The following is a 14,179-nucleotide window of genomic DNA, read 5'->3' on the forward strand; positions in this document are numbered from 1 at the left end:
AATGCCACATAAGGATAGTGAGAGTGACCAACTTCGGTAACTTGTAGTAAGGAGAAGTTAGAGGAGAGTTGCTTCCGAGACGGCGAGGTGAGCGGAGCTATGCTGCCCGCCGCCCCCTGACGAACACTGAAAAGGTAATGAACGCACGCGATGCCGCATTTTTGAGCGCATAAGGCTTCACTCAGATCTGCAGAAGTCTCATCTGTTACATCCCCTTTTTACGTAATACTAGTCTCGATCGTCAATTGAAGCTCATGGTATTCACATTTGCTACGTAAGTTAAAATCTGAAACGCGATGACTTTTCTGTTATATAATTATTGAGAAGCCACATCAGCCACTGTAATTTACGACAAGTTAGATAAGTAATTAAAGATAATTGAGGGTCACTGTAGACCATTTTGATAGTTTTCTCTTTTGTGAAACTTATTTAAACCTAGATTATAGATGTGATATGGCATAGGTCATCCTTCGATCCATTGTAGAACTTGGAAACCTATTCAGGGAATATTCGTTCACATTTTTGTTGAACGCAGTTGGTTTTTATCATCCTGTATTAAAACATTTCCTTTTATCAATAGTGCAATTTATAAACAATGTTTTGTAAGTAGAATAAAATTTCCAATGGGAAACTTAACTGCTTTTTCGACGTTATTTTACCAGCTAACTAAAAATAGGAAAGCCTTGCATCCCTTCCACTAAATTTAGTTAGTATTAAGATTCTTTTACAGGGAGTGCAGTGGAGCTGACGCTGAAATCATTAAGTATTTGGTTATATCATCGCTAGTCTTACTGAACTCTTCTGAACTTTACATGTCATGTGTGGTCTGGCGTCTCCTTACCAGCAACAGGTCCCAGGTTCAAACTAGTCAATTCCCTAAAAAACACGCTCAGAGCGTCGTTGCGCGAAAGTGGTATGGAGACACGACTTAGAACAGACAGACACCACGCAGAATGTTAGACTCGTTTTGTATTATCGCGAAATAGGGGAGGTAGTGTCACAGACATGATACATGAACTGGAGTGGCAATCATTAAAACAAAGGCGTTTTTCGTTGCGACGCGACGGGATCTTCTCATGAAATTTCAATCACCAGTTTTCTCCTCCGATTGCGAAAAGATTCTGTTGGCACCCACCTACATAGGGAGAAATGATCATCATGATAAAATAAGACAAATCAGGGCTCGCCCAGAAAAATTTAAGTGCTCGCTTTTCCCGCGTGCCGTTCGAGAGTGGAACCGTAGAGAGACAGCATGAAGGTGGTTCATTGAACTCTTTGCCAGGCTCTTTATTGTGAATAGCAGAGTAATCATGTAGATGTAGATGTAGATGTAGACAACGTGTTGTGTACCAATTTGCCCACGACGGTAAGGAGAAGTGGGCTTCAGAGTGGTGCGTCGTAGCAAATCTGGTTCAAAATGGTTCAAATGGCTCTGAGCACTATGGGACTTAACATCTGAGGTCAGCAGTCCCATAGAACTTAGAACTACTTAAACCTAACTAACCTAAGGACAACACACACATCCATGCCCGAGGCAGGATTCGAACCTACGACCGTAGCAGTCGCGCGGTTCCAGACTGGAGCGCCTAGAACCGCTCGGCCACCACGGCCGGCAGCAAATCTGAACGGGAGCAGAAATGATTAGTGAACAAGTAACTTACATTTCTCCAAATGTATGAAGACTCATTACAGCTGATGTAATAAGAAATAGAGTCCAGCTGCCACTGTCAGCAGAAAGAAGCTCCAAGAGCGAGTGGGCAGGGCGGATGCTGCCAGCAGTCTTATATTGCGGTGCCAGGGACGCTAGTGCTACTGAGCGGCTGGAGGCGTAGCTCAGAGGGCGGGCTTCGTTGGATCCTGTGGGCCCCGCAGGACTGCTATCGGCATCTCACGGAAACTTGCAACTCTGTTGCTATGACGCCCATGACATGGTGCTGACACATGATACCACATAATGCTTTACTACGACTTCAGAATGAGAAATACGTTTCCTTACATAGAGACTGTAGGCGGTATTACTCCTACCTGCCTTGGGCAGATGCAATGAAATGCTGATCATTTGCCTATCCAAGCATTTAGCGCACATGACACCAATTTGACGTTTGGAGCACGCTGTTAGAATTTCAGTGGCCAGCAGTGTTTATGAGCAATAAGACATTTATCTTCTTCGTACTGCTATAGGGGATTGCGGCTCGTTCATTCTCTGGACAGTTTCCATATTTCCACTGTAACAGCACCTGCTATCTCAGTGAAACAGTCTTGGTTTGCAAGGAGAAAGCAGCCTTCCCGACTTCCCAGGACTACACTAAGTATAGAAATCCAGACTACTGGTTGAAGACAACACCACATCTTTCTATCCATGTGTATGCTGCACAGTATAGGCTATCAGTTTTTCGCAAATGACGAAATACACTACTGGCCATTAAAATTGCTACACCAAAAAGAAATGCAGATGATAAACGGGTATTCATTGGACAAATATATTATACTAGAACTGACATGTCATTACATTTTCACGCAATTTGGGTGCGTAGATCCTGAGAAATCGCCGGCCGCGGTGGTCTAGCGGTTCAGGCGCTCAGTCCGGAACCGCGCGACTGCTACGGTCGCAGGTTCGAATCCTGCCTCGGGCATGGATGTGTGTGATGTCCTTAGGTTAGTTAGGTTTAAGTAGTTCTAAGTTCTAGGGGACTGATGACCACAGATGTTAAGTCCCATAGTGCTCAGAGCCATTTTGAACCTGAGAAATCAGTACCCAGAACAACCACCTCTGGCCGTAATAACGGCCTTGATACGCCTGGGCATTGAGCCAAACAGAGCCTGGATGGCGTGTACAGGTACAGCTGCCCATGCAGCTTCAACACGATACCACAGTTCATCAACAATAGTGACTGGCGTATTGTGACGAGCCAGTTGCTCGGCCACCATTGACCAGACGATTTCAATTGGTGGCAGATCTGGAGAATGTGCTGGCCAGGGCAGCAGTCGAACACTTTCTGTATCCAGAAAGGCCCGCACGGGACCTGCAACATGCGGTCGTGCATTATCCTGCTGAAATGTAGGGTTTCGCAGGAATCGAATGAAGGCTAGAATCACGGGTCGTAACACATATGAAATGTCCACTGTTCAAAGTGCCGTCAACACGAACATGAGGTGACCGAGACGTGTAACCAATGGCACCCCATACCATCACGCCGGGTGATACGCCAGTATGGCGATGACGAATACACGCTTCCAATGTGCGTTCACCGCGATGTCGCCAAACACGGATGCGACCATCATAATCCTGCAAACTGAACCTGGATTGATCCGAAAAAATGACGTTTTGCCATTCGTGCACCCAGGTTCGTCATTGAGTAAACCATCGCAGGCGCTCCTGTCTGTGACGCAGCGTCAAGGGTAACCGCAGCCGTGGTCTCCCAGCTGATAGTCCATGCTGCTGCAAACGTCGTCGAACTGTTCCTCCAGATGGTTGTTGTCTTGCAAACGTCCCCATCTGTTGACTCAGGGATCGAGACGTGGCTGCACGATCCGTTATAGCCATGCGGATAAGATGCCTGTCATCTCGACTGCTAGTGATACGAGGCCGTAGGGATCCAGCACGGCGTTCCGTATTACCCGCCTGAACCCACCGATTCCATATTCTGCTAACAGTCATTGGATCTCGACCAACGCGAGCAGCAATGTCGCGATACGATAAACGGCAATCGCGATAGGCTACAATCCCACCTTTATCAAAGTCAGAAACGTGATGGTACGCATTTCTTCTCCTTACACGAGGCATCACAACAACGTTTCACCAGGCAACTGCTGTTTGTGTGTGAGAAATCGGTTGGAAACTTTCCCCATGTCAGCACGTTGTAGGTGTCGCTACCAGCGCCAACCTTGTGTGAATGCTCTGAAAAGCTAATCATTTGCATATCACATCTTCTTCCTGTCGGTTAAATTTCGCGTCTGCAGCACGTCATCTTCGTGGTGTAGCATTTTAATGGCCAGTAGTGTACTTTCTCGGGTAGTACTGCAGAGACTACGTTCGAGAAACATGTAAACGTCGCTTCAGGTGTTTTCACACCTCTTACATTAAAAGCCGCGTTGACAAAGCGACTGGCTCCCGCGCTGCGGCCGCCCGCTGGGAGATCGGCGTCGCGGGTTGCCGCTAATCCAGCTCGCAGGGGCTATTACGCAACAGGACCCACGGCTGCAGATGGGTTCGGGGCGGCTAGGACATAGCAGCGTTCGCTGTGCCTACCGCACGCCGGCGTTACGTAAACGCGACCGGAGCACCGCGGCGAGCGAACGAAAACAGTTACGTAATTCCAGTTTCCCGTAATTGTGCTGAAGCGGATTTACGTAAGCGCGTTGCCAATCCGCTAGACATCCCATTCTAGGGCAGCTCGAAAGCTATGTCCCATCGAGCAAATCACTGAAGGCATTGTTATGCGATTGCTAAAGTCCTGCTGTCGTGTGTCAGTCCCATCACCTGTGCCTACGTACGCTAACCACTTTCACCTATACTGAGGAGCGCCAGGACACTGCCATCGGCTGCTGGAGTACTGGATACTCTTCGTGGTTTAGTGTTCCTGTTAATATATCAATAAAACGAATATCGCGCGGCTCGCCGTTGTGACCGAGCGGTTCTAGGCGCTTCAGTCCGGAACCGTGCTGCTGCTACGGTCACAGGTTCGAATCCTGCCTCGGGCATGGATGTGTGTGATGTTCTTAGTTTAAAGTAGTTCTAAGTCTAGGGGACTGATGGCCTCAGATGTTAAGTCCTATAGTGCTTAGAGCCATTTGAACCATTTGAATGTCGCGCTATACCACGCTTTCCCAAACTGTATTTCGAGTAACACTGGCGTCCTGATGGAAGTGAATGAGTTCTCTGCCAGAAGCTATTAACAGCATGACGTTTTTCTTTGCTTCATATTGACTATACTAATTTTTGAAAATTTCATTATGATTTCTGTGTTTTTGGTTTGATTTAAAATTGAAGTCATCAATCAATGAAACAAGTTCTTCTCATTTTTTAAAAATTTTTTATTAACATTCCAAATATACGAGGAATTCCATCACACTACCAGGATTCTCAACGTGTTCTGTCAGAGGGAAAGTTTGGGAACCCCAGCACTAGACTATTGGAGCGCTCTGTCAAATGAGCACATAAAATCACGCTTTAAAATCAGTTTTGATACGCCCGCTAAATCCGATGGGCAAAACAGGTAGTTAGGGTTGTGGGAAGAGCCAAATAAGGTTCGGGTCAGTTCATCTTCTAATTGTAATTTATTGTAATTTAATAACAGTTTTACAACCAAAGCGGCACGTAGCCGGACCTTTACCGAATGCAACTTTTTCACAGCTGAAGGCCTCCAAACTAGAAATCTTAACATATCAACAAGATAAAAATCCAATTAAGATAGCAATGAAATAATTAAAAAAACATCACAGCAAAGTAGATAGAACAAATATATGCAAGGTGCAATACCAGTGGCTGAAGGCCACAATTAAGTTTCAAAATTTTAAAATATATTACCATAATCTTTTAAAGGCAGAAGGCCGCAATGTTTAAGCTTGAAAGATAAATAAAAGAATTAATATTGGAAAACTTTTCAGAAAAAAGAAAAAAATAACCATATGCCTTAAATTTTAATCAGCTGAAAACAGATAATTAAACACTGGTGGCACTCAGAAGCCTCCAGGGAGGTCGGTCTGCCCTCGCTCACTTAGGCGAGACAGGTGGTGAGCCCAACTACACTTGATCCGTCGGAACCCAACCAGGGGACACCCACGGACTGACCGACACAACGACTTGCTTTCTATCAATCAGTACACGAGAACTCAAACAGAAAAGGTTACAATCGTGATAATCCACAATGGAGTATGTATTAGCTGTCAAAATTACACACTACGTTGGAGAGCGACAATAGGTGAGGAAAGGACGCTGTCTGAAATTACGTTAGTGGCCAGGGCAGGTAACCGGAATACTAAGGGCCACAAGGCACAAAATTCCGCTGGCACTCAAATTGTAGTCAAACAGAATAGTAAATTGCACCGCATGGCTGCTAAATTTCAGCAGTAAAAACACTCGGTGTTGTTCACAGGAGAACCTTCCCAACAGCAAACCACCGAAACAAACCACCACAACATGAATGGACGTGGCTTGGGTAGTTGAAACCGCTACTCAATTTTGACGTCCTGAGTCGGCGAACCACGAAGCTCGTAGCGATCGGAGAGCTCCGCACACGCTCCGACACTGAGCAGGGGCTGCCAGCGGACCCAGTTGACTGCACCGAGCGGAGATAACTTCCCTCGTCCGCAACAACCGACCGACTCCTCTCAGGATGCCGATCACTTCAAATAGTCATCAGTGGAAATAACACCAACTACACACACAACCTGACAAACACTTGCACGAAGACCTGAACGATACGCAACAGTAACTAAACACGCACGATGACAAGTCGGGAGTCGATGCACACACACACACACACACACACACACACACACACACACACACACACAGCCGACTCATGAACGATCGGCGAGTCAAAACGCGTCATCCGGTAGGACGACCGACCGACGATCCACCAAGACCGTGGCCCGGCTCGAGTGATTCGGGGCGGCAATGGTCGGGCGAGCCATGTGGACGCAGACCTCACTGCTACTCCAACCCGACTGCACTAGTGCCGCATTGCAAATGCCCGACTGGCAGGACCGGACTGCGCTCCAGACGCGTTCCAACTGACTGGCAGACCCGAACTCGCGACCCCGAACTCCCATACGACAGACAACGCCCGGGAAGTAATAGCACTCGAGCAAAGATACTACGAGAGGAGATATATCGATACGCGCTACTAACGCCGCTGACGGTCAGGCAAAGCAGCAACTCAGTGACAGTAATAATTTAAATTAACGTAGTGAGGTGGAAGTATGTTAAAAACAGGGTGTAAAATACATGATGACGGGAACACGAGCCACGCACGGCTCAAGTTTGTTTGTAACTACTGTAACTAAGTAGCCTTTACTCGGGTGCGTGAAAACGTAAATACAAACCTGGGAATGTGAACTGACAACCTAAATGTGTTACTGAGCTCAAAACCACACCACTTACATGAAATTGGAAATAATCCTGTGTGTGTGAAAACTTATCACATTCATAAGCAAATAAATAAGCAAACCAATAATTTCACTCTTAATAGGCTTCGTCAGGGCGAACTGTTTGGAAAAAGACATAACTGTGTAGAAAACAAAGCAAACTGTAAATTCGACTTGTCAGAAGGTAACCTGAAACGCACGAAAATTTCTAGAGTGACATATGACAAAGGTAAAATTAAGACACTGACAGAAGCTCCATTGCGCAAGGAAACGAAACAATCACATAGCATGAATCTCAACTGCAAAATGAAGTACTGGCACAAGCAGCAACACAGCAAGACTCCGCAACAGCTAAAAGAAAAAAATTCTGCTAAAAAACTAACTACAGTTGGTCCAGGGAAATTGGGTTCATAATCTTGACACAGAATGCCAATAAAACATTTGACTCAATCTTTAAGTTATGAAATTTCTGTCTGTAAGGAACTTATCAAAGAATACAATTAGAGACTCTAATATGAAAATTCATTTAATCTAAGAACTTCCGTGGTACAGTAAATTAACTCAAAAGATCAATCAATAGAATAATTATCAAAAACTTGGCTGTGACCAACGACACAAGTCCAAGAAAATAAAAATAAACTTCTTACCTCATCAAATAATATCTTGTTATCAATTTCGAAATCTTTTCTAGGTCCAAATGCTATGCAACCAATGTTCTGAGTCATGATTCCTCCTCGTAATAAATCTGCAACTCAGACAGTTCCAAAAGTCCGTCCATGCATTACACAGTACACTCAACGAATCCCCACCTGCTGCACACCGCAGCTACCCACTACTGACTGTCAAAGATTCTACGACTCCACAGTGGTGCCATCGGAGATACAGATACTGTTGCCTAGCAACTGTTCCTCTGACCACAGTTCTTCAAATATATAATTTTCCTTTACAAATACTAAAACATCCAATAACATCATCAAAAAAATCAAATAGCCATCTTACACTACAAAAAAGCGAACCTTTCCTTCCATTCTGAGCGTCGCATGAAACACATGACGAGCAGTATTTGTTTGGGCTAACTCCAGCTACGCGTTGCAAAAATTAAATTGAATATATCTGCCTAAACCTCAGAAAAAGTGCCTGTCGAATTTTAGGAGGGACATCTTGTTGAATCTCTGCCTTTCTGTTACGTTTGTTGCCTTCTGCCTGTCCCTTAATCTACAACATTTTGCAGCTGAAACACCTGCAGTAGATTCTATCTGAAATGCCGCCAGTCCAACGGCCACAAACGTGGTGATACTGCGTCGGCACCTATCAAGCTACCCTGCGCCATTCGAGTTTATATATGCCTCGATAAGTGCTTTAATCTGTCTTATCTTATTCTCATGGTCCCCTATGACGGATATCCAAAGAAGGCATCAGAATTATTACATAGTCTTCCTGGAATACATATTTGCTCAATTTAAACAACAGGATCTCGCCTAGGCAGTCGCCTTTCCATGACAGTTTCCATTACACTTTTATGAAGACGATACCAGCATGTAAAACAGACTCTTTCCTGAGATGAAAAACTAAACTAAAAATGAAGGCCCAACGGTATCGACCGGCCGCCGTGTCATCCTCAGCCGACAGGCGTCACTGGATGCGGATATGGAGGGCCATGTTGTCAGCACATTGCTCTCCCGGCCATATGTCAGTTTCCGAAACCGGAGCCGCTACTTCTCAATCGAGTAGCCTCTCAGTTTGCCTCACAAGGGCTGAGTGCACCCCGCTTCCCAACAGCGCTCGACTGACCGGATGGTCCTCAGATGAAAATTGCGACACTTTTGTTTTCTGGGAACAATTCTCTATCACCTCAGACACATTGGGGCCCTCAAGGGACGACACAAAACTACCATACTTCATCCACTGTCTTCCATCCTTCTAAACTATAGAGAAACTCTTTAACATTCCCAGCTTGATTCGCATCGTCGACAAAAAAGGCCTCATGAAAAATAGGCTCAGCGCCCAATGAAAAGAGTTTTAGATTTAAAAGTCCTATCAGCGTCGATAACATTAGATACACAATAGTATCTTACATCTACTCTGTCGAATAGATTCACAACAGCACGTATTCTGCTACAGAATTAAAGTTTCATTCCAATTTTCCAATGCTGAAAGCTATCAGGTCCAGGTGGTATTCTGTTTCTCATTCGGAGCGGCCTTCCGATTGTACATCACGTTTATTATTGTGTATTTTCGACTGCGGTATTGGAAAGCGGAGGATTTCATGAATGTTAAATGAGATCGGATATATTCGCGTAATATGTTTGGCTGCCGCATCGCGGGGCAGTCAGTTCGAATACCAATTCTCGTCCTCGCAACTAGAGCGGAACGACGGAAATGATTTAAATATACGCATTTCATTGGCTTTCAAACGACAGATACAGTTCTCTGTTCCAAGAAGTAAGTGCAATGGGAGGTGTAGATATGGGCAGCCAGAAGTCAAACTTAACAAGGATTATTGAAGTGATATGAAGTAGTCAGGTGTAAGGCTTAGAAATCCTGTTGATTGCAGTGGAAATCACCATTAGAACAATATGCCTTAAAGATAAATATGATACAGATGATGAAGAGTAATAGGAAGGAGAATAAAAATTTATTTAAAATCAAAATTAAGAACAACGCAGAAGTGGAAAAATTCTTGTTTTAGGAACTAAGACAATACAAGGACGAAAAGAAATTTAATGCACAACTTGAACAAAAGAAAGGGTCGGTTGATAGGAGACATCGTAAAACATCAAGGTGTCGTCAGTTTGGTAATGGAAAGAAGTGTAATTGTGAGGAGGTGGAAGGGAGTGGAAGGAAGACTTGATTGAATGCAGTAAGATTCAAAACGATGTAAGCTGTAGTAGTTGTGGAGAGATGAGGATTGCACGGAACAGAACAGCTTGGAGAGCTGCACCAAACCAGTCTTTTGTTTGAAGCCCACATCAACAACAACAACACAATAGCTACAACAAGGTAACACATGATGACTGTACGAAGGAAGATATCAGAAGTACTTTGGCACTAGCGAAGAAAACTTTCAAAACTGTTCTATTAGTGTAAGATGGTCATATCCTCGGAGACCTGAAATGTGACCTCATGACCTCACATTTTTATTACGAACAGATAATAAAAATTCACTATGTGTAAATTCTTCCCTGAACTCAGTGCCCCTTTGATGTAGCTATTTGTTTATAAAAGCACTGCCACCTGGAAAAGGAGTCGTCCGAAAGGGTATTGCACTTTTCTGACGAGAACTTAAAAGGCGCATGTTTTGCTGATGACAAGTCGTGTGTCCTTCTCACGTGACCACAGCGTGCGACGCAAGTAGAAGAACCCGGCGGAAGGGACGTGAAGTCAGTTTGGTTCAAATGGCTCTGAGCACTATGGGACTTAACTTCTGAGGTCATCAGTCCCGTAGAACTTAGAATTAATTAAACCTAACTAATCTAAGGACATCACGTACATTCATGCCGACGTCAGTTTGAGTCTGGCGGTAGTAGTGAAGAGATCGACGGCGGACGACCATTGAAAGTGCGCGTAAAGTATTGATAAAACTGACATTTGGAATGGAATGGCGAGCGTGCAAGAAAGATGCGAGTTTTACAAATAAAATAATGGGGCAAATATAGAAGTAATTTTAAGGCTCCACAGAATTCCTAACATGATGAATCAAGCTCCCTGGCACTTTAAAACTGCGTACCGGACCGAGACTCAACTCGGGACCTTTGCCTTTCCCTGGAAAGTGCTTTTTACCGACAACCCAAGCACGACTCACGACCCAGTAGAATATTTGCCCTCGAAAGGTAAAGGTCCTGAGTTCGAGTCTCGGACCGGCACCCTGTTTCGGTCTCCCAGGAAGATTCATATAAGTGCACACTCCGCTGCAGAGTGAAAATTGGATTATGATTAATCAAGGTTGTCCAATCGGTACTGCTTTTATATATTAAAAATTGGTGCCGAAAAAGCAAACGGTAACAATTTAAAATTCAACGTGACTAATTGTCGGCGTCTTCTTTAATTTAATTATCTTCCCACCAAACGTCACCATGAAAGGAGCAACACTCAACTTGGACTCGCTACCATTTTGCTGTTGAAACAGAATACACTATTACCTTGTCCGGTAACCATGTCTTCATGCAGAGAAGGTGGAGCATGCCACAGTTCTTAACAAAACAAATTAAGATTCAGTGCTTAAGAATAAATATCGCATGTAGCAGGTGCTCTCACTCAGATTATATCATACAAAAATATAGCCATTGCTCAAATAAAAAGGAAAAAATTGACAGTTAAAGGGCATAAACATTAATAACTAGTTCACATGGAATACCACGGTATGGCTGCCCAAATCATCACCGAACACCCCTGCCGTGTTTCACGCGACATACGCTCTGCCGGATTTTGGAAATAGTGCGGAAGGAGGCTCATCCGACCAAATGGCGCTCTCCTATTCCTCCAGTCCAGTTTCTGTGGCTGCGGCTTTTCCTCTTACGTGTGTTGCATCACTGATGAGTCGTTTTGCATCTTCAGATCGCCCTGCATTCCCTGCTTGTAGAGCTTCTTTCGGTTGTTTCGGTGCTGACACGATTCTCGAGTGGGAAATTCAGTTCTGCAGTTTTTATTTTTGTCACAACCTCTCACGACCACTAAACACACACTTAAAAGTCCGCTTTGTAACTTAGAGGATGATGTTTTTCCGCTTTTCCCGCGTGCGATATAAATCTTCGATACGGTGCGTCTTGAAACACCAAACTGAGCCGTGGTAAAAATTTGTTGTTTTGGAGAAAGCGCCGTAGCGCGTTGTGTGAAGCAGTCACCCTCCGTTTCTGGCGGTGGCGCCGCTGTGGTAATCGCAGCTTTGGTGTCTCCCTCTGGTGGGAAAGCGGAAAAGTTGCCTGTTCACGTGCATTTAAGGGGCGCTATGAGCTCCGCAGGGGAGCAGTCAGTCAGTCTGAGAAGTGTCAGTCTGTCAGTCTCGGCGAGTCTGGTGAGTTGGTCAGCCGGATCAGTGTGGGACAGCCAGTGTCTGTCTGTCTGTTGTCCGGAGTGCTAGTATGTGTTAGGCCGCCAGTCTGGTCGAGTTGTTCAGGGCAATGGTTACTGACGGTCGGATCGATCGGTTGGTCGGTCGCGCACTGAGACACAAGATGACTTGTCCGTCTTGAGCGTCGGCGCATGTGAGGTCGCCACGTCAGTCCAGTGGGCCGCGCCGTATACCAAGAGGAGTGGCTTCGCGGCCGAGGAGAGCAACAGGAGTCAACCCACGACATCGGTCTGGCCGGGACGAGCTGCGACGCCGTGAGACGGGAGATCAGCGCGCCTTCCTGCGTCCGTTGAAGCGGCTGGCAGCGGACAGTTCGGGAGAGCGTTTTGAGGGTGCTGCGCCAGGTCTTCGCCAGAAATCGCAGTTATTAGAAGTTAAGTGATCCGTGATATGTTGTTTCAGTTGTTAAATTCTACTTATTTTCTTGGTCAGTCTCTCGTCCGAAGCTTGCTCGTTCTTGTTAGGCAGTTTGTCTGTCTGTCTGCCATACGTTAATAGCTGCCTCTGTCATGTTTGTCGGATTCGGTGTTAACGAATTTATAGAATTAAGGTAAGGGCCGAATTCCTGAAATACGTTTTTATCTTGCCTATCATCTTGCGAGGCGGTATATGTGTAATGTAGAGCATGTTGTACACCTTATGTAAGTCTGAATTTCATGGGTTTTATTTAAATGGTCATTTTTATACAGTTGCCGCCCTTCCATCGCATGAGCCCTTTTAAAAACAAATTGCACTTTTGGTGGAAAATAAGTTCTTAGTGTGAGTGTTTGTACCATTTCCATCCCTCTTACGGGGTTGCATAGTTAATTGTGTTAGTTGTTAAAATTCTAGTTTAAAGTATTCGGGTGTGTTGCAGATTTGCACCAGTGTAGTTTTTCAGAGGTCGTTGTGAGCGGTCGTGACTACGGCCGTGTTGAAAGGGGGCGGAAGCTTTTTGGCCCGAAGGCTCCTACTGTAATAAACAAAAAAAAAATTGTTCTGCCTCTGAATAATTGTAACTTGATATTCCGAGGGTGCTTTTCTGCTTATAATTTTAAAACTGGTTTGCTAAATCTTTTAGGAATAAAATTCACATTTGTTAAATTTTAACTTGATATTTCGAGGGTGCTTTTCTACTTATAAATTTTAAATCTTTTTGAAAAGGCTTTTATGAATAATATTTCCAATGGTTGAAGTTTAATTTGTTTCCATCAGTTACTCTGTGGCAACTACTTCCACCCTCACACAGTGTGTTAATGTTCTTGATAAATCGCTATAAAATAAAGTAAATTCCTTAAGAAAAGGTTTTGAAAGTAAATTTTCACGGTTCACAAACACGACGGCTTTCGGTTTCAGACATACCCAGCATGCAAGAACCAACAATTTGCGCATGTTCCAATTCACGGAGCTCCGACATAATACACTCACAGCTACACGGAACAGTGATCTGACCCCGAGTAACACTCGAAGCGTATTGAGGACATTGCACAGCTGCCGTTCTGGGGCAAATGCAACAGCGCCTCCTGCAGTCTTGGTTAGGATCTGGATTTACGTTCAAGCGTGCATTTCTCCCGGTGTTTCTGTATTTTTGTTCAACCCTGTATATTGCAACAGGTGTATCTTTGTAAATACGACACACGTTGTACGGAATGTTTCATTATACTTTATACCATCACCTGTTGGAACATTTGCTATTCCTCATGAAACACCGCGTATACGCTTCGGAAACTGCTGTTGTTGAAATGGCAAGAATATTGTACGAAGTGGAGGTTTGGCCGAATACGCGAAGTGTTATGAAAATCTCATTGTATATACGAGGAGTGTTTTTTAAGTAAGTACCGTTTTGAAATTAAAAAAAAGACGTGCTAAGATATCTCAATTTTATTTTCACATGAAAGCCTGTATCTTAGTCTACTTTTCTACAGAATTTCCGTCAATATTGAGGCACTTGTCATAACGTTGTACCAGTTTTTGAATACCCTCCTCATAGAAGTCTGCCGTCTGACTTGTTACCCACTGCATTACCACTGTTTTGACTTCGTC

General features: G+C 44.5%; 1 protein-coding gene across 1 annotated transcript in view; it reads left to right on the plus strand.

The window, feature by feature from the left end:
* LOC124803392 overlaps nt 1-14,179 on the plus strand; it is a 319,564-nt gene that overhangs the window by 123,415 nt on the left and 181,970 nt on the right. The gene's annotated exons all lie outside the window — the stretch shown is intronic.

Source organism: Schistocerca piceifrons, chromosome 6, assembly GCF_021461385.2.
Source record: "Schistocerca piceifrons isolate TAMUIC-IGC-003096 chromosome 6, iqSchPice1.1, whole genome shotgun sequence".
NCBI classification, from domain to species: Eukaryota; Metazoa; Arthropoda; class Insecta; order Orthoptera; family Acrididae; genus Schistocerca; species Schistocerca piceifrons.